We start from the raw sequence: 19,260 nt of genomic DNA, 5'->3' as shown, positions 1-19,260 counted from the left end.
GACTGTCTCTGTGACCATCGTTCAGGATGCAGTACACGTGTCTTTTTGAATAGCATCAGCACGCGCTTCACAGTACATGACCCCCAGATCATACGCACAACCGTTGGGGTTGATGTTTGCTTCCTCACAACATAAGCAGATCATGATTGCTAATAGATAAACATGTTGTTGGTTTCTGAGAATAATTTCAATACTTTTCCCACGTATGGCCTGAGTGGTGGCGTTTTTAGTTACAGTAATCGTACAGTGAAACGCTGTGGTTAATGTGTCATAAAGGCCGGCATGGGTTTTGAAGGACCGCGTTTCCACTAAACACACTATCTCATCTCAGACAGGAAGTACTGTCGCTACGGTTAAACCAACACAACACCAAGACTGTGTAAAGCAGACCAAAAACATTTTCAAGACTTACAGCAGGCAGATCAGTCATGACTTTCAATGCTGGATATTTCTGCAGGCTGACCGCAGTGCAGTAAACAACAGATGCATTCTCCTATAGAACATAATGAAAAGTCAACTTTTGAATAGTTTCTGTTGGGTGCTTCCCCTGCCACGAGGAACATTGGTGTCTTCTTTTCCTCATAGCTTACAATGCTGTTCCCACCTGGGAAAGTGTTTATATGTCTAGCATGTGACGTATTGATGAGCTACGTAATGTTGTTAGGTTGGAATGCAATATCCACATTTTAACGTCTCCTGAAGGATTGTTATTGACTAAATAGTTCAGTTTTTGCATTTTTATCATGCTGCAGACAGTCATTTTAGTTGTGTTGTCTTTGAGTCGTAAAGTATAATTCTGCTATTGCTACTGTGTTATGGGGCTAGTGTTAAGGAAATGCCCCATTCAATTATTACTCTAGTCTAGGTGCTGTCTGGCAGTAAATATCCTCTTTGTTTTCTCATAGCTGTTTCTATGCCCACCCTTCTCAGTGAGATATGATTTTAACCCCTTGCAGAGTGTAAATCTGTCTGGTAGTAGGAACTGTTACGAGCCTCTGTTACTCATCAAAGCCCCGGGCCAGGGCACTGTCACAGCTGGTGCGTGTTATCACTCTCCCTTGTAGCAGTGGGAGTCAGGCTAGATCTTCAATCCAATCAGAGCTCACTCTGAAAGGGCAGGCCTGGCATCACCCTTTTCTCTCTCGATCGCTCTCTGAGGCTGGAGGGACTGTAGCAGAGACGTAGAGACAGAGTTTAGGCTAACGGTGGCTACGTTGAGAACGCAGAACAAAGCCTCGCTTTGAAGTTTAAAATTGATGGACCACAGAACGACTTCTACATGTGAATGTGCAAAAAGGCACATAAAAATGTATGACTTGGTGTGCACTATGCAGGGTTGGTTGGTTGATTCGATTTTCCAGTAAAACAAAAACAACATATTATACACAGTACAACAATAATAGTTCTTTATAATTATTGGGATATCTGCCTACAGTATATGGTCAACACCCTCCCTCCCTCCCCCACCCTGTCTACCCAGGCCTCGGTGGTAGCTACTTGTTTGTGTGGTGAGTCATGCCAACCTACGCCAGCCTCCATCACACTCTATACAGACCTGGGGTCACCAAGTCTGTTCCTCCTCCGTGCTCAAGGCCGCCTGTGCTGCTGTGAGTGACTCACTGCCTCTCTCCACTCCTTCCATTAAGAAGGTGATGGCCTAAAAACATATATTAGACCCTGGATACGCATTTCTGCAAATTGCAAACTGCAGGTGGAGAGGGTCCTGGTTTCGTGTTTCCATGACAACATATTTAAGTGACATCACAGCATCGATCAGACATAGTGGGCTTCTGAAAGACTCCGATCTCCAGTTACAGAAGAATCGGAAGGTGAGAGCATTTGGACGAGGATGTTGTTCTGGAACTTTGTGACGACTGGAGCTCCTAGAGTTAGTGACTTCAGAAAGTATTCATACTCCTTGACTTTTCCACATTTTGTTGTGTTGCAGCCTGAATTCAGAATGGATTAAATATATATATTTTTTCTCACCCATCTAGACACCATAATGACAAAGTGAAAGCATGTTTTTAGACATATTTGCAAATGTATTGAAAATGAAATAAATAAATAGTTTTCACACCCCTGAGTCAATACTTTTGTAGAAGCACCTTTGACAGTCTCTTAAGAGCTTTCCACACCTAGATTGTGTAACATTTGCCCATTTATTCTTTAAAACATTCTTCAAGCTCCTGTTAAATTGGTTGTTGATCATTTATAGACAACCACCTTCAGGTCATGCCATACATTTTCAAGTAGATTTATGTCAAAACTGTAACTCAGCCACTCCGGAACATTCTATAAGGGCACAAGGCGAGACCCAGATGCAGAAACAGGAGGCAGATGGTTAAAGTCCAAGATGTTTATTAACAATCCAAAAGGGGTAGGCAAGAGAATGGTCGTGGACAGGCAAAAGGTCAAAACCGGGAGGACTAGTAGAAGAGAATAGAAAAGTCGGAGCACGGGGGAAAAAACACGCTGGTTGACTTAAATACAAGACGAACTGGCACAGAGAGACAGGAAACACAGGGATAAATACACCAGGGAAAATAAGCGACACCTGGGGGGGGGGTGGAGACAATCACAAGGACATGTGAAACGGATCAGGGTGTGACACATTCAGTGCTTTCTTGGTAAGCAACTCCAGTGCAGATTTGGCCTTGTGTTTTAGGTTATTGTCCTGCTAAAAGGTGAATTCAGCTCCCAGTGTGGTGGAAAGCAGACTGAAGCAGGTTTTCCTCTAGGATTTTGCCTGTCCTTAGCTCTATTCCATTTCTTTTTTTATCCTGAAAAACTACCCTGTTAACGATTTACAAGCATACCCATAACATGATCCAGCCACCATTGTGCTTGAAAATATGGACATTACATTACATTTAAGTCATTTAGCAGACGCTCTTATCCAGAGCGACTTACAAATTGAGAGTGTTACTCAGTAGTATGTGTTGGATTTATCCCAAACAACACTTTTTTTTTTTTATTCAGGACAAAAAGTGAATTGCTTTGCCACATTTTTAGCAGTATTCCCTTGTTTCAAACAGGAGGAATATTTTGGAATATTTTGTACAGGCTTCCTTTTCACTGTCAATTAGGTTAGTATTTTGAAATAGCTAGAATGTCAGTTTTCTCCTATCACAGCCATTAAACTCTAACTTTTTTAGTCACCATTGGTCTCATGGTGAAATCCCTGAACGGTTTCCTTCCTCTCCAGCAACTGAGTGAGGAAGGACGCCTGTATGTTTGTAGTGGCTGGATGTATTGATACACCATCCAAAGTATAATTAATAACTTAACCATGCTCAAAGGGAATTTCATTTTTTTTAAATGATTATTATTATTATTATTATTAATTTTTTACCCATCTATTAATAGCTTCCCTTCTTTGTGAGGCATTGGAAAACCTCACTGGTCTTTGTGGTTGAATCTGTGGTTGAAATTCACTGCTTGACTGAGGGACCTTACAGATAATTGTATGTGTGGGGTACAGAGATGAGGTAATCATCTCTGTACACAATGGAATTGTGCTGGAGTAATGAAAATGAGATTGAAAAGTGGTGGAGTTGCTCTTTTAAGAGGAATGCACTAACTGTAAGTCGCTCTGGATAAGAGTGTTTGCCAAATGACTAAAATGCTGTTTTATTTCCCTATTCTCACTTAAAATAAAAGTCCTCACCCTTAATATTGCACTGCTACCATCTTGTCTTGCTTCCTCACCGAATCCACCACTACAAGAGTACCGCATCACAAAACGTTCTCCTTTGACATTTGTGTTTCTTCCTGTGTGAGAACACAAGACACATGGATATCTCAATCTAATTTTGTTAAATCGACTTATATTAGTGACAGTATCTTCCTAGCTTCTCCTTATTTAGCACAGTGCACACCCCACCACAGCAATGCAGGTGTCAGCTTCAACAAGCCTCTCACTAAAGGTTACAGGAAGAGGGCATGCAATGGGACATGAAACGATCACTTTTGATTTCCAGTAAATGAACTCAATACAGCATAGTAGAGTATGTATTCCTCCATTCGCCCACAGTGCAGCCGAGCCCTGTTTGATATGGAGAAGGTGTTTCAGTTCAGCTGTTTGTGGCCTTGTGCTCTAAAGCAGTGGTGGCTGAACGTCCTTCCTGGCTGTCAGCATCAGGGCTGTCAAGGGTGTAGTCTGAGTGTGCGTGTGGTCAGCCCACATGGCGCTACACTGTTGTACGGTCTTACTCATCAGCCAAAACAGCTCTGGTCGCACAGAGCAGGCATATGAGACTGAGTGTCAGTTTACCAGAGGTGAGACATGAGTTGGTTGACATTTTTACATTTTAGTCATTTAGCAGACGCTCTTATCCAGACCGACTTACAGTAGTGAATGCATACATTTCATACATTTTTTTTCTGTGCTGGCCCCCCGTGGGAATCGAACCCACAACCCTGGCGTTGCAAACACCATGCGCTACCAACTGAGCTACAGAGAAGGTTGAGTTATCTCGCTCCTCGTGGCCGATGTGAGCAAAATGTTTAAACGGGTTAACGATCAGACTGAATACCAGGGCATGTTCTCAAAGCTGGCGAGTGTCTAAACAGATATTTTCAATCTATCCTTGTCCCAGTCTGTAACCTCAACATGTTTCAAGCTTACCACCATTGTCCCTGTTCCCAAGAGCTCCAAGGTAACCTGCCTAAATGACTATCGCCCTGTATCACTCACATCTGTAATTATACAGTACTTTGAAAGGCTGGTCATGACACACATCAACACCATAATCTCAGACACCCTAGACCCGCTCTCATTCACATAGCACCCCAACAGATCCACAGATGACGCAATCTCAATTGCACCTGGAAAAGAGGGGAAATAACTAAGAATGCTGTTCATAGACTACAGCTCAGCATTTAACACCATAGTCCCCTCCAAGCTCATCACCAAGCTAGTTGACCCTTGAACTGAACCCCTCCCTCTGCAACTGGATCCTGGACTTCCTGACGGACCGGCCCCAGGTGGTGAGGGTAGGCAACAACACGTGCGCCACGCTGACCCTCAGCACGGAGGCCACTCAGGGGTGTGTGCTTAGTCCCCTCCTGTACTCCCAGTTCACCCACGACTGCGTGGCCACGCACTACTCCAACACCATCATCAAGTTTGCTGACGACACGACAGTGGTAGGCCTGATCACCGACGGCGAGGAGTCTGCTTACAGGGAGGAGATCAGACTTAGCAGTGTGGTGCCAGGACAACAACCTCTCCCTCAACGCCAGTAAGACCAAGGAGCTGATAATGGAGCGGGTGCTGTTGTGGAGTGAGTCGAGAGTTTCTTGGCGTCCACATCATTTAGGACTTATCATGGTCCACACACACCCGCACTGTCGTGAAATGGGCACGGCAGTGCCCCTTCCCTCTCAGGAGACTGAACATTTTTGGCATGGGCCCTCGGGATACTCAAAAAGTTATACAGCTGCACCATCGAGAGCATCTTGACTGGCTGCATCACCGCTTGGTATGTCAAATGCACCACCCTTGACCTCCAAAGCGCGAACTATCTTGCACTGACCCTACGCACATTTACTAGACATATATACAGTTGAAGTCGGAAGTTTACATACACAAACTCGTTTTTCAACCATTCCACAAATTTCTTGTTAACAAACTATAGTTTTGGCAAGTCGGTTAGGACATCTACTTTGTGCATGACACAAGTAATTTTTCCAACAATTGTTTACAGACAGATTATTTCACTTATAATTCACTGTATCACAATTCCAGTGGGTCAGAAGTTAACATACACTAAGTTGACTGTGCCTTTAAACTGCTTAGAAAATTCTTGGCTTTAGAAGCTTCTGATAGGGTAATTGACATCATTTGAGTCAATTGGAGGTGTACCTGTGGATGTATTTCAAGGCCTACCTTCAAACTCATTTGCTCGACAAAATGGGAAAATCAAAAGAAATCAGCCAAGATCTCAGAAAAAAAATGGTAGACCTCCACAAGTCTGGTTCATCCTTGGGAGCAATTTCCAAATGCCTGAAGGTACCACGTTCATCTGTACAAACAATAGTACGCAAGTATAAACACCATGGGACCATGCAGCCGTCATACCGCACAGGAAGGAGACACGTACTGTCTCCTAGAGATGAACGTTCTTTGGTGCGAGAAGTGCAAATCAATCCAAGAATAACAGCAAAGGACCTTGTGATGATGCTGGAGGAAACCGGTACAAAAGTATCTATATTCACAGTAAAACGAGTCCTATATTGACATAACCTGAAAGGCCGCTCAGCAAGGAAGAAGCCACTGCTCCAAAACCGCCATAAAAAAGCCAGACTTTGGTTTGCAACTGCATATGGGGACAAAGATCGTACTTCTTGGAGAAATGTCCTCTGGTCTGATGAAACAAAAATAGAACTGTTTGGTCATAATGACCATCGTTATTTGGAGGAAAAAGGGGGAGGCTTGCAAGCCGAAAAACACCGTCCCAACCGTGAAGCACGGGGGTGGCAGCATCATGTTGTGGGGGTGCTTTGCTGCAGGAGGGACTGGTGCACTTCACAAAATAGATGGCATCACGAGGAAGGAAAATTATGTGGATATATTGAAGCAACATCTCAAGACATCAGTCAGGAAGTTAAAGCTTGCTCGCAAATGGGTCTTCCAAATGGACAATGACCCCAAGCGTACTTACAAAGTTGTGGCAAAATGGCTTAAGGACAACAAAGTCAATGTATTGGAGTGGCCATCACAAAGCCCTGACCTCAATCCTAAAGAAAATTTGTGGGCAGAACTGAAAAAGCGTGTGCGAGCAAGGAGGCCTACAAACCTGACTCAGTTACACCAGCTCTGTCAGGAGGAATGGGCCAAAATTCACCCAACTTATTGTGGGAAGTTTGTGGAAGGCTACCCAAAACGTTTGACCCAAGTTAAACAATTTAAAGGCAATGCTACCAAATACTAATTGAGTGTATGTAAACTTCTGACCCACTGGGAATGTGATGGAAAAAATAAAAGCTGAAATAAATAATTCTCTCTACTATTATTCTGACATTTCACATTCTTGAAATAAAGTGGTGATCCTAACTGACCTAGGACAGGGAATTTTTACTAGGATTAAATGTCAAGAATTATATAAATATATTTGGCTAAGGTGTATGTAAACTTGCAACTGTGTGTGTGTGTGTATATATATGTATATATGCATTACTCACACACACTACATTAACACACGTAACACACACGTATGCAGACACAACACAAACACATAGATTTTAGACGCACACGCACTCATCATTTGCTGCCGCTACTCTGTTATTTATTTTACTCGTATTATTATCTATCCTGATGCCTAGTCACTTTACCCTGCCTTCATGTATATACAGTATCTACCTGAAATACCTCATACATCTGCACATTGATCTGGTACTGGTACTCCCTGTATATAGCTACATTCTCGTGTATTTTGTTTTGTTCCTCTTGTGTTACTATTTTAAACTCTGAACTTCACGGTTCAGCCTGGAACCAAACCAGGGTCTGTACTGACCCCTCTAGCACTGAGATGCAGTGCCTTAGACCGCTGCGCCACTCGGGAGCCCAGTACATACCCCACTCTACCATGAGACTTCATCACTGGAAAAGATAAACAGTTGAGTTCGATATCATTTAAATGGTTACAAACAGTGTTGCCAAACAATTATTATTTATTGAAAAAAAAAAAAAAATTTGAATAAAAATGGTTGGTGTTAAAGGTCTAAACGTGTAAACGCCTATTATTTGTATTTGCGTATGTTGTAACTTAGACCCTATTTCACATCATCTGAGGTTTTTGTGTTGTACCTGCCATCGGTTGAGACATAACATGCTCTTGAATACAGGGTGGGTGTCATTTCAGTCATAGAAATATAATTAAAAGAATCAAGCTATCGATTGAGACAACGGCAATTTAGCTGGTACACCATTGACATTTTAATTTGATTTAAATTAACTTATATTTACTACCACAAAGATGACCGCCGGTCCACCCACTGTTGAATGTCAACTTAAATGGTCATGTCTATTATATTATCTATGATTTCAATAGGTTTCCTATGGAGGATTGACGGTATATTTTAAAACATCTCTTGGTGGTACCATTTGTATAGGGCAAAGGATTATGGACCAGGCTTCTGATCTGATGCTGGATCAAAGGGTCACTGGTCCAGTCTGGTGGTACCATTTGAAAGTTGAAATTTTAAAATGTTATTCCCATTTTAGTACATTTATCAGCCAAAACATGACACCCACCTTGTATTCAAGAGTGTGTTGTGTCTCAACCGATGGCGGTCACAACACAAAAACCTAAGATGATGTTAAACAGGGTCTAAGCTACAACATATGATTTTCTATTTAAAAAATTTGTGTAAAAAAAGTTTTTTTTCAGAAATTATAAAGTATTTTGACAACCCTGTATGTAAGCTTGTAAATTTTATCAATCTCAACCATTTCATCCAGTGATGAGGACATGGTTGTCTCATGGTATGGTGGGGTATGAAAATGGGTCCGCTTTGAGCATCTTTATCTCTTGTGGTTCATAAGGATAGCGTAGCTAACAAATTGTCAGCCAACATAAGGTGTAACTTAACTTATTTGAAAAGTCATTACTATATTACATTGTTCAACATTTTCTTAAAATTTGTCATTAGTTAGTTCAATTCATTTGTATTCGCTCTCGTCGGACTCCGGCTGAATATTTTCCGCCATTTTCTTCAATTCGGAAAATGTTGTGAAGCCATGCCCGTTTTCTGAAGAATTGCATTATGGGCCCTAAAAGTACGTAAATAGTGTCCTCTGCGTGTATACTTAGTATTTTGGCGAATTTAGTACGACATCCGGGAGCTTTTGGCATACTACTATATCCATACTATGACCAATAAGCATACTATATACTCAATTCACGTCACAAGTAGTACGGTTAGTATGAGTATTCGAACACAGCTATGGTCTTGCATGTGCCAGCTAATACAGTGTGTTAACCGTACTAAATGTGATTTGTCCGCATTTGGTAAATTTATGTTTGTCCCACATGAGACGCTGCAGCCAATTTTACTTCCTCAAAATCTCCAGAATGAATCTAAGATAACTCAAGAAATCTGTAATTCATTTTGACTCTTTTGCCGAGGATGCTTTAGTTGTGAAATTTTACCTCTAACTAAGGTGTTTGGTGCAGTATTTCTCAAGATGTTCTTTTTTGCGAAGTGTTGGATAGAGAGCAATCACCGCAGCTGTTCACCTCATATTAGTGGTCAATTGAACATCATCATATCAAAACCCAACCTTCATTTACCCGTTGTGACGCACAGATTCTCAAAACTCAGTTTTAGATGAGACTTTATGACAAATTATCCTATTTACACTTTGTAATCAATTTTGTCGCTAGAATAACTGTTTCTGACTCATCGATGCCACAGGCTGTTTTCAAAGGTATTCGTTGCTTTTTTAAGGCAGTTAATGGCAACATTAAAACCCGTGTGTGTCTGTGCATTCAGTTTACGTATTTATGATCGAGCATTAACACTCAAGTAAACGACTCATCAAGGAACTGGGAACTCTATTACCAGAGTTATTTTAGTGTAACCGTTCACCCCCACCCTCTGACACTCCCCCTCCAACAAGTCTGCCTCGGCTGCCTGGCTGTGACACATTCTCCCCCCACATGAATCGCTCTGTTGCTTGCTCTCTTTCTCTCTTTCTCTCTCTCGGGCCACACATGGACTAAAAGTTAAGACAGACAAGCTGGGGAAGGGCGTGGATGGTCATTTACCTGCTTCCATCAGGTTGTATTTTGATTTTGAATCAACCATTTCATTTACTTGTGTATGCTGTGGTCTTGCCAAATATGTTGTTATTGCTTATACTCTTTCTAATGCAGTACTGTATCTTTTTGTCCCTTGAGGGCTTCAGTTGGTGTGGATATAGTGTAGCGGCGTATAGTGTTTTTCTGCTGTTTGATTTTCCACACGAGGCTGTACGCTGCCAGAGAAGGGTTTGTTGATAGAACAGAGGCATTGTGGTGGAAAAACAAGTGTTTGGACAAATGATAAAGCTGTCTGATTGTGCTCTTTGAAGGGTGCCACTCACTCTGTCACTCTTGAATGTTTTGGGAGGTTCTCTACAATGCACATTGATTATCATGTATTTTCTGGAAACAGCTTAGGAAATACAGCCAGAGTAAGAACAGCTGTTGTGTATACTGGTTCATAGTCTAAGGCTGAGATTTTCAGTCCTAACATTCCATTTTGCCTTTTCCTTTGTGAGTTGTAGTTGAGAAGACGTGTACAGACCTGTTTTTTGTACAGTTATATATTTGAAAAAAGACATATTGAAATTGCTTAATTTACTCTTAATGAAATGACACTGTACTCAGACGGGGAAAAATGCATTTGGTTAGTGTTAAACTGTACACCCTGTCAAGACAGAGGGGTTTTGTGCATTACACAAACCATATTTGTTTTTCATTAAGCGAATTCAAAAACAATTACCAACAGTGAAGTTGGTTGCCAACCATTTGCATTCAAGGGAAACTAGCTACATCTGGTTGTACTGTGCTGAAGTAGATCTTGCTTTCTCTGAAAGATGGACAGTATTAGGCGAGAGATCCGTTGTACCTTTTCCCAGGAGCCCCTAGCCGTTTGGCTGTGTAGGGTTCGATGACTGACAGACAGACAGACAGAGACAACTTTGGACTTGCAGTGTCATTGTTTTCCCACACCGATCAACAGACCAGGGGGCATTATCACTCGGTCCGCCTCTCCTCGTTCCGCCTCTACAGTTCATATTACATTTCAGAGCATGGTAATCTGTGGAAATACCAGACTCTGTGTGTACTAAGTGTGGTATCTGACACAAATCAACTGTCATCCATGTGCAGCAGCAGATGTTTGGTGACGGTGTTTCCAAGAATGACAGGGGCTGGTCTCAGACATGCACAACGGGCCTGTAAGGGCAACGGTTGTACCTCATGATACTCATTTTAGGGTTACGCCATAAGGTATGCGTGTAATGTAGGCTAACCAAGAACAGCTGTAGAGTACTGTACACGACATTGGGGAAATTTCTTGAAGAAAAATAGTATTGTAAAAGAGATGTAACAAAGTGATGTGAAATAACTTGCTGATAGATTACAATCCAATTAGGGTAATCATGTGGAAAATGTAAATTACTCAATGTTCTTTTGACTAATTGTGACTAATTGTGCGTTTGTATGGGTATTGAGAAAGGTGGGAAAGATCAGTATTTTAGAACTGCAGCCTACAGTAGTTGTTATAGAGTAGAAGAGAGTCAGAGTAATGATATCATGGCTATGTTCATCAAGCATACAGGCACATAGGAAAACATCAATATACAGTACCAGTCAAAGGTTTGGACACACCTACTCATTCCAGGGTTTTTCTTTATTTTTTACTATTTTCGAGATTGTAGAATAGTAGTGAAGACATCAAAACTATGAAATAACACATATGGAATCATGTAGTACGCATTTTGGTTAACAAATCAAAATGTAGTTTATATTTGAGATTCTTCAAAGTAGCCACCCTTTGCCTTGATGACAGCTTTGCACCGTCTTGGCATTCTCCCAACCAGCGTCATGAGGTAGTCACCAGGAATGCATTTCAATTAACAGGTGTGCCTTCTTAAAAGTTAATTTGTGGAATTTCTTTCCTTCTTAATACATTTGAGTCAGTCAGTTGTGTTGTGACAAGGTAGGGGTGGTATACAGACGATAGCCCTATTTGGTAAAATACCAAGTCCATATTATGGCAAGAACAGCTCAAATAAGCAAAGAGAAACGACAGGCCATCATTACTTTAAGACATGAAGGTCAGTCAATCTGGAAAATTTGAAGAACTTTGAACGTTTCTTCAAGTGCAGTCACAAAAACCATCAAGCGCTATGATGAAACTGGCTCTCATGAGGACCGCCACAGGAAAGAAAAGACCCAGAGTTACCTCTGCTGCAGAGGATAAGTTCATTAGAGTTACCAACCTCAGAAATTGTAGCCCAAATACATGCTTCAGAGTTCAAGTAACAGACACATCTCAACATCAACTGTTCAGAGGAGACTGCGTGAATCAGGCCTTCATGGTCAAATTGCTGCAAAGAAACCACTACTAAAGGACACCAATAATAAGAAGAGACTTGCTTGAGACAAGAAACATGAGCAATGGACATTAGACCGGTGGAAATCTGTCCTTTGGTCTGATGAGTCCAAATTTGCGATTTTTGATTCCAACCCCCGTGTCTTTGTGAGACACAGAGTAGGTGAAAGGATGATCTCCGCATGTGTGGTTCCCACCGTGAAGCATGGCGGAGGAGGTGTGATGGTGTGGGGGTGCTTTTCTGATGACACTGTCTGTGATTTATTTAGAATTCAAGGCACACTTAACCAGCATGGCTACCACAACATTCTGCAGCGATACGACATCCCATCTGGTTTGCGCTTAGTGGAACTATCATTTGTTTTTCAACAGGACAATGACCCAACACACCTCCAGGCTGTGTAAGGGCTATTTGACCAAGAAGGAGAGTGATGCATCAGAAGACCTGGCAACCAATCAGCCAACCTCAACCCAATTTCCTTGATTTGGGATGAGTTGAACCGCAGAGTGAAGGAAAAGCGGTCCCACATATGCTCAGACTGTTGGAAAAGCATTCCTCATAAAGCTGGTTGAGAGAATGCAAAGATTGTGCAAAGCTGTCATGGCAAAGGGTGGCTACTTTGGAGAATCTAATATATCTTAAATACATTTTGATTTCTTTAACACTTTTTTGGTTACTACATTTGTTATTTCATAGGGTTGATGTCTTCCCTATTATTCTACAATGTAGAAAATAGTAAAAAAAATAAAGAAAAACCCTTGAATGAGTAGGTGTTCAAACTTTTGACTGGTACTGTATATATACAAACATCAGTATATGTACAGTTGAAGTCGGAAGTTTACATACACCTTAGTCAAATACATTTAAACTCAGTTTTTCACATTCCTGACATTTAATCCTAGTAAGAATTCCCTGTCTTAGGTCAGTTAGGATCACCACTTTATTTTAAGAACGTGAAATGTCAGAATAATAGTAGAGTGATTTATTTCAGCTTTTATTTATTTCCTCACATTCCCAGTGGGTCAGAAGTTTACATATACTAATTTAGTATTTGGTAGCATTGCCTTTAAATTGTTTAACTTGGGTCAAATGGTTCGGGTAGCCTTCCACAAGCTTCCCACAATAAGTTGGGTGAATTCCATTGATCAGAGTTCAGCCCTGTTATCCTGCCCTTTGTTGTCCTGTGCTGAGTGACACCACAGTATAGGGGAAAGGATTATGGACCAGGCCAGGCTTCTGCTCTTATCCTGGACCGATTGGTCACTGGTCCAGTCTGTCTGCCCATTCTGTCTAGTTTGTGAGAAACCTCAGTTGCCCTCTGCTACAGATAAGCAGTTGAAATTTCCCTCCATAAATTACAGTAGCCGGTGCTATTCGCCATGCTAGCAATGTTGACATGGCTGTGGAAATAGTGTGCTCTCTGAGCTCCCATCAGGCTGTGCCAGCTAGCCAGGCTGTTCCAGTGCCTCCCTCCCTGTAGTGTTGTGCTGAAGCTCAATGAATGGATGTTTATGTCAAGGGAGGGAGAGAGGAGACAGACCTATATAGGGATGGAGAGAGGAGACATGTAGAGCACAGAGCACTATGTTTGTGAAATCAGCCTACGGTGCGTCATTTCTGCAATCTGAATTATTCCTCTCCATATCTGTCAACAGACCTTCAGGCAATATTTCAGTTCACTGCACATCCATTATGTAAGGGTAGCTTAGTTATTTGACACTGTCCTAGAGGACGACCTAGCCTGGGAGAGTTGACGCAGTCTAGATCAGGCATTTTCTAAGGGGCTTTCTAGGACATGTCCAAGTCTCCCTCTCCACAGGGGGATTTATCATCAAGACAAGTTCCCTCAGAGGATCTAAGGGAGATGTATCCATAGACGTGCCAAGATGGTGACATTTTATTTTTGATTACAGTGGAAGGAAAAGTATACATTTATGGACGCGCTGTAAGCTCCATTATCCTCATAACATTGGAGTGTTTACCAAACCGAGGGCAGCAGCATGAAGGCTTCGTTCTTGACAGTCCCTATTATCACGCACTATGCGATGCTGGAGGACAAGAGCTCCATGGCTATTTTTTTCCTACTGACCTTTGTACGTTTTACATGTAAATATTTAATTGAATAGGCTAGTTATGGTGATATTTTCCAGTGCTGGTATTTGCTGGCTGTAAACCCCCCCCCCCCACCACTTCTCTTTTCCCATGGAGGATAAAACGCTCAACTGTTTTTCTCTGCTGTCGCATCAACTTCTCCGCAGAAAGGAAAGTCAATAATCTACTAATTACTAAGAGTAAGACATTCTGACTCAACGTTGGGCTCACAGCAGAGTGACTTCATTTGCAGGTTGAATTGAGTTTTTTTCTGTCAAAACAGTGCCTTAGAGCTGGGCTCGAGGCCTGAGGTCCATAACTCGGAATGGAAACAAAAACAGTCCTCTGTTTCTCAGGTCCGCTGGTAAACACACTGTAACCTCATTTCTTTTTACTGACACTCCCTCTCGACTCCATTCTCTCACACCATACTGTCAACATGGCTCAGGCTCACTCTGAGCACAGCTCGCATACGGCACTGTACTGCTTCTTTGCAGGGACGTTTTAAAGCTACCACAGTGAGAGGTACTTCATTTTTTTGGTTAATCCGTTTTGTGACATATTAAAACGTTAGAAAGGAGCCTCTTCATGGAAACAACTAAATATATTTTATTTTCCTAAACATTTCAGTGCACTTACGATACGGTTCACGTTTAGGCTGCTTCTCTCTGAGGGTACCTTGAATGGATTAGTGTACATTTGTTTGTAACCGATTCGGTGATTTAACTCCTGCATTTGTGGAACCTTAATGGGGCAACTAATCACTTTCAGCTGCTTTAGGTGATTGGGTAAATCCTAAGGCTATAGGCATGTGCAATGTATCACAGCAGCAGGCTTAACAAGACCCATTCAGATCTCCCTCAGTTCAAATAACATCACTCTACTGAGGGTCATAACAACGCCATAACATTTACAGTACAACTGTAGATGGGATTACACTCGTCCCTTGCCACACAGGTAGTCCCCCTAGATGCAGCTCGGTTTGAGGCATGACGCTTTGTTAGAATCTGGTACCGTCGATCTCATTTACATTCGCCCCTGCGGTATTAATACATTTAACAGACCAGGAAGTCCAGATCGATCAGGAGCCGGAGCAGTGGGGGCACACACTTGGCCTGATGCCCATCCCTAACCCAGGCACATTGACCTGGATGATGGCTCCATGATACCGGCCTCATTGGAGCACGCCTCGGTAATCTAGAGGAACAGGTGGTTACCCAGCTCCGACTAGGTTGATGAGCTGGTGGGCTTATGCCTCAACCCAGCATGCATGGAGAGCTACCCTCCTATTGGTTTTCACTCCAACCCCAGTTGTAACTAACTTGATTCAGCTTAACAACTGGCTAATTATTAGAATGAGCTGTGCTATATTAGGGTTGGAGTGAAAACCGACAGGACGGTAGCACTCCAGCACAGGGTTAGAGATGCCTGGTCTATGGTCTAGGAGGGAGATGTCTTTCTGTCTCTCTCTTTCTCTCCCCACCCGTTCTCTCTCTCACTGGTGCACACACACTCTCTCCCTCTCTATCTGTGAGGCATAGCAGGAGGTTGTCTCTTTTGACTATTATCTGTGATGTGTACATGTGGAGCCTGGCGGGATGCAGCGGGAGGCAGCAGCAGTGAGAGAGCAGCCAGGGGGATATAAACAGAGGGGGTGCTATAAATAGCCCAGTACTCTTCCTGCCCCACGTCATATACAGTTAAAGTCGGACGTTTACATACACTTAGGTTGGAGTCATTAAAACTCGTTTTTCAACCACTCCACAAATTTCTTGTTGACAAACTATAGTTTTGTCAAGTCTGTTAGGATATCTACTTTGTGCAATTTGTGTAATTTATCTCACTTATAATTCACTGTATCACAATTCCAGTGGGTCAGAAGTTTCCAATACACTAAGTTGACTGTGCCATTAAACACCTTGGAAAATTCTAGAAAATGGTGTCATGGCTTTAGAAGCTTCTGATAGGCTAATTGACATAATTTGAGTCAATTGGAAATGTACCTGTGGATATATTTCAAGGCTTACCTTCAAACTCAGTGCCTCTTTACATCATGGGGAAGTCAAAAGAAGTCAGCCAAGACCTCAGGAAAAACATTTTAGGCCTCCACAAGTCTGGTTTATCCTTGGGAGCAATTTTCAAACGCCTGACAGTACCACGTTCATCTGTACAAACAATAGTATGCAAGTATAAACACCATGGGACAACGCAGCCATCATACTGCTCAGGAAGGAGACGTATTCTGTCTTCTAGAGATGAACGTACTTTGGTGCGAAAAGTGCAAATCGCTTGCAAGCCGAAGAACACCATCCCAACCGTGAAGCATTGGGGTGGCAGCATCATGTTTTGGTGGTGCTTTGCTGCAGGAGGGACTAGTGCATTTCACAAATTAGATGGCATCATGAGGATGGGAAAATATGTGGATATATTGAAGCAACATCTTCCAAATGGGTCTTCCAAATGGACAATGACCCCAAGCATACTTCCAAAGTTGTGGCAAAATGGCTTAAGGACAACAAAGTCAATGTATTGGAGTGTCCATCACAAAGCCCTGACCTCAACCCTATAGAAAAGTTGTGGGCAGAACTGAAAAAGCATGTGCGTGCAAGGAGGCCTACAAACCTGACTCAATTACACCAGCTCTGTCAGGAGGAATGGGCCAAAATTCAAACTTATTGTGGGAAACTTGTGGAAGGCTACCCAAACCATTGATCCAAGTTAAACAATTTAAAGGCAATGCTACCAAATACTAATTGAGTGTAAACTTCTGACCCACCTCGAATGTGATTCTCTCTAATAAATCATTCTGACATGTCACATTCTTATAATAAAGGGGTGATCCTAACTGACCAAAGACAAGGAATTTTTACTAGGATTAAATGTCAGGAGTTGTGTGAAACAGATTAAATGTATGTAAACTTCTGACTTCAACTGTGCACTACGTGATCGTCGAACATTTAATTCCAAAATCATGGGCATTAATATGGAGTTGGTCCCCCCCTTTGCTGCTATAACGGTCTTCACTCTTCTGGGAAGGCTTTGCTGCGGGGACATGCTTCCATTCAGCCACAAGCATTACTGACATCGGGCACAGATGTTGGGCGATTTAGGTCTGGCTCACAGTCGGCATTCCAATTAATCTCAAAGGTGTTCGTGGGGTTGAGGTCAGGGCTCTGTGCAGGCCAATCAAGTTCTTCCACACCAATCTCGACAAACCATTTCTGTATGGACCTCACTTTGTGCACAGGGGCGTTGTCATGCTGAAACAGGAAAGGGACTTCAACGTTTGCCACAAAGTTAGAAGCACAGTATCATATATGCTGTAGCCTTCATTGGAACTAAGGGGCCTAGCCTGAACTATGAAAAACAGCCTCAGACAATTATTCCTCCTCCACCAAAATGTACAGTTTACAGTCTATGCATTCGGGCAGGTAGTGTTCTCCTGACATCTGCCAAACCCAGATTTGTCAGTCAAACTGCCAGATGGTGAAGTGTGATTCATCACTCCAAAGAACGCGTTTCCACTGCTACGGAGTCCAATGACGGCGAGCTTTACACCACTCCAATCTACGCTTGGCATTGTGCATGGTGATCTTAGGCTTGTGTGCGGCAGCTTGGCCATGGAAACCCATTTCATGAAGCTCCAGACAAACAGTTCTTGTGCTGACGTTGCTATCAGAGGCAGTTTGGAACTTGGTAGTGAGAGTCTGTCCTCGGTTGCAACAATCTTTATGCGGTTCAGCACTCGGCAGTCCCGTTCTGTGAGCTTGTGTGGCCTACCACTTCACGACTGAGCCGTTGTTGCTCCTAGACGTTTCCACTTCACAATAATAGCACTTACAGTTGTCCGGGGAAGCTCTAGCAGGGCAAAAATTTGATGAACTGACTTGTTGGAAAGGTGGCATCCTATGACGGTGCCACGTTGAACGTCACTGAGCTCTTGAGTAAGGCCGTTTTACTACTAATGTTTGTCTATGGAGATTGCATGGCTGTGTGCTCGATTTTATACACCTATCAGCAATGGGTGTGGCCGAAATGGACAAATCCGCTAATTTGAAGGCGTGTCCACATACATTTGTGTAAATAGTGTATCTAGCTACAGAGTAGAGTAGATCCCCAGTTCCTCCACCCTCATCTGATTCTGGTTCCCCATGTTGTCCCAGCAGTGTTGCTGTTAAGGTAGACTGATGTTGTGCACGCTATCCAGGTTAAGTGTCCAGTGTTAACACCACTGTCTGTGGTATTTGTTTAAATGTAAATCAGCACTTTGGATGGTGTTTTTCACCCTTCTTGTCACTTTGTCTCATTGAATGTTTAGTTGAAATATATATATTTTTTTATTTATTTAACCTTTATTTAACTATGCAAACCCTAACCAGGACGACACTGGGCCAATTGTGCGCCGCCCTATGGGACTCCCGATTACAGCCGGTTGTGATACAGCACGTGATCGAACCAGGGTCTGTAGAGACGCCTCTAGTACTGCGATATAAACACTGCTGCATTGAAGATGAATTCCAAAAAAGGACCAATGGAAAAAAAACTAAACCTAAAGTCTAAATGTATACTATGAATATAAAATGTAAATATATATTTAAATATCCCTGGCACTTTTGCATTCTATTCAAAGCGCCATACAAAGAGCCAACAATACCACACTGTAAGAGCCACAGCACAAGTACTTTTCTAAGGATGTACACGCATGTGGTAATTCTCTGTGGTTTCATTTGGGTTTATATTTTGCCTGCACAATCCAGTATGGCGTTAGCATAATAACAGCTTCAAACACTGACTCCACTAGAGTACAGTATGTATACTTCAGCGATAAATGCCCTCCAGACCCCAGCTGTTATACTACCTGTCCCAGTCACATACAGTTCTGTATTATTCACAATACCTTTAATCTTTTGCTGCATTCCTCCATTTTACTTGCTAGGTTTTAGAGGGAGTAGAGGTACTGTAGGCGTTTTGTAACAACTGATGCTGGGTCAGTCTACACTCTGTTAGTCAAATTGTTTGTCACATGAGCCGAATACAACAGGTGTAGACCTTACAGT

The 19,260-nt window shown here is 42.3% G+C and overlaps 1 protein-coding gene across 10 annotated transcripts in view; it reads left to right on the top strand.

Annotated features, from left to right (window-relative positions):
• Positions 1 to 19,260, top strand: part of LOC115202875 (diacylglycerol kinase zeta) — a 131,730-nt gene that overhangs the window by 55,127 nt on the left and 57,343 nt on the right. For 4 of the 10 annotated variants that reach the window (XM_029767012.1, XM_029767010.1, XM_029767009.1 and 1 more), the window contains exon 1: positions 9,658 to 9,789. The exons of 5 other annotated variants lie outside the window; for them this stretch is intronic. The gene's annotated coding sequence lies outside the window, so the exon portion shown is untranslated. Of the gene's footprint in view, positions 1 to 9,656; positions 9,790 to 19,260 lie in introns of those variants that run through there. One more of the 10 variants, XM_029767008.1, reaches the window with a different exon arrangement.

The sequence above is a fragment of the Salmo trutta genome, chromosome 12 (assembly GCF_901001165.1).
Source record: "Salmo trutta chromosome 12, fSalTru1.1, whole genome shotgun sequence".
In the NCBI taxonomy this organism is placed as follows: domain Eukaryota; kingdom Metazoa; phylum Chordata; class Actinopteri; order Salmoniformes; family Salmonidae; genus Salmo; species Salmo trutta.
This window is presented reverse-complemented; position numbering and strand designations above follow the sequence as displayed.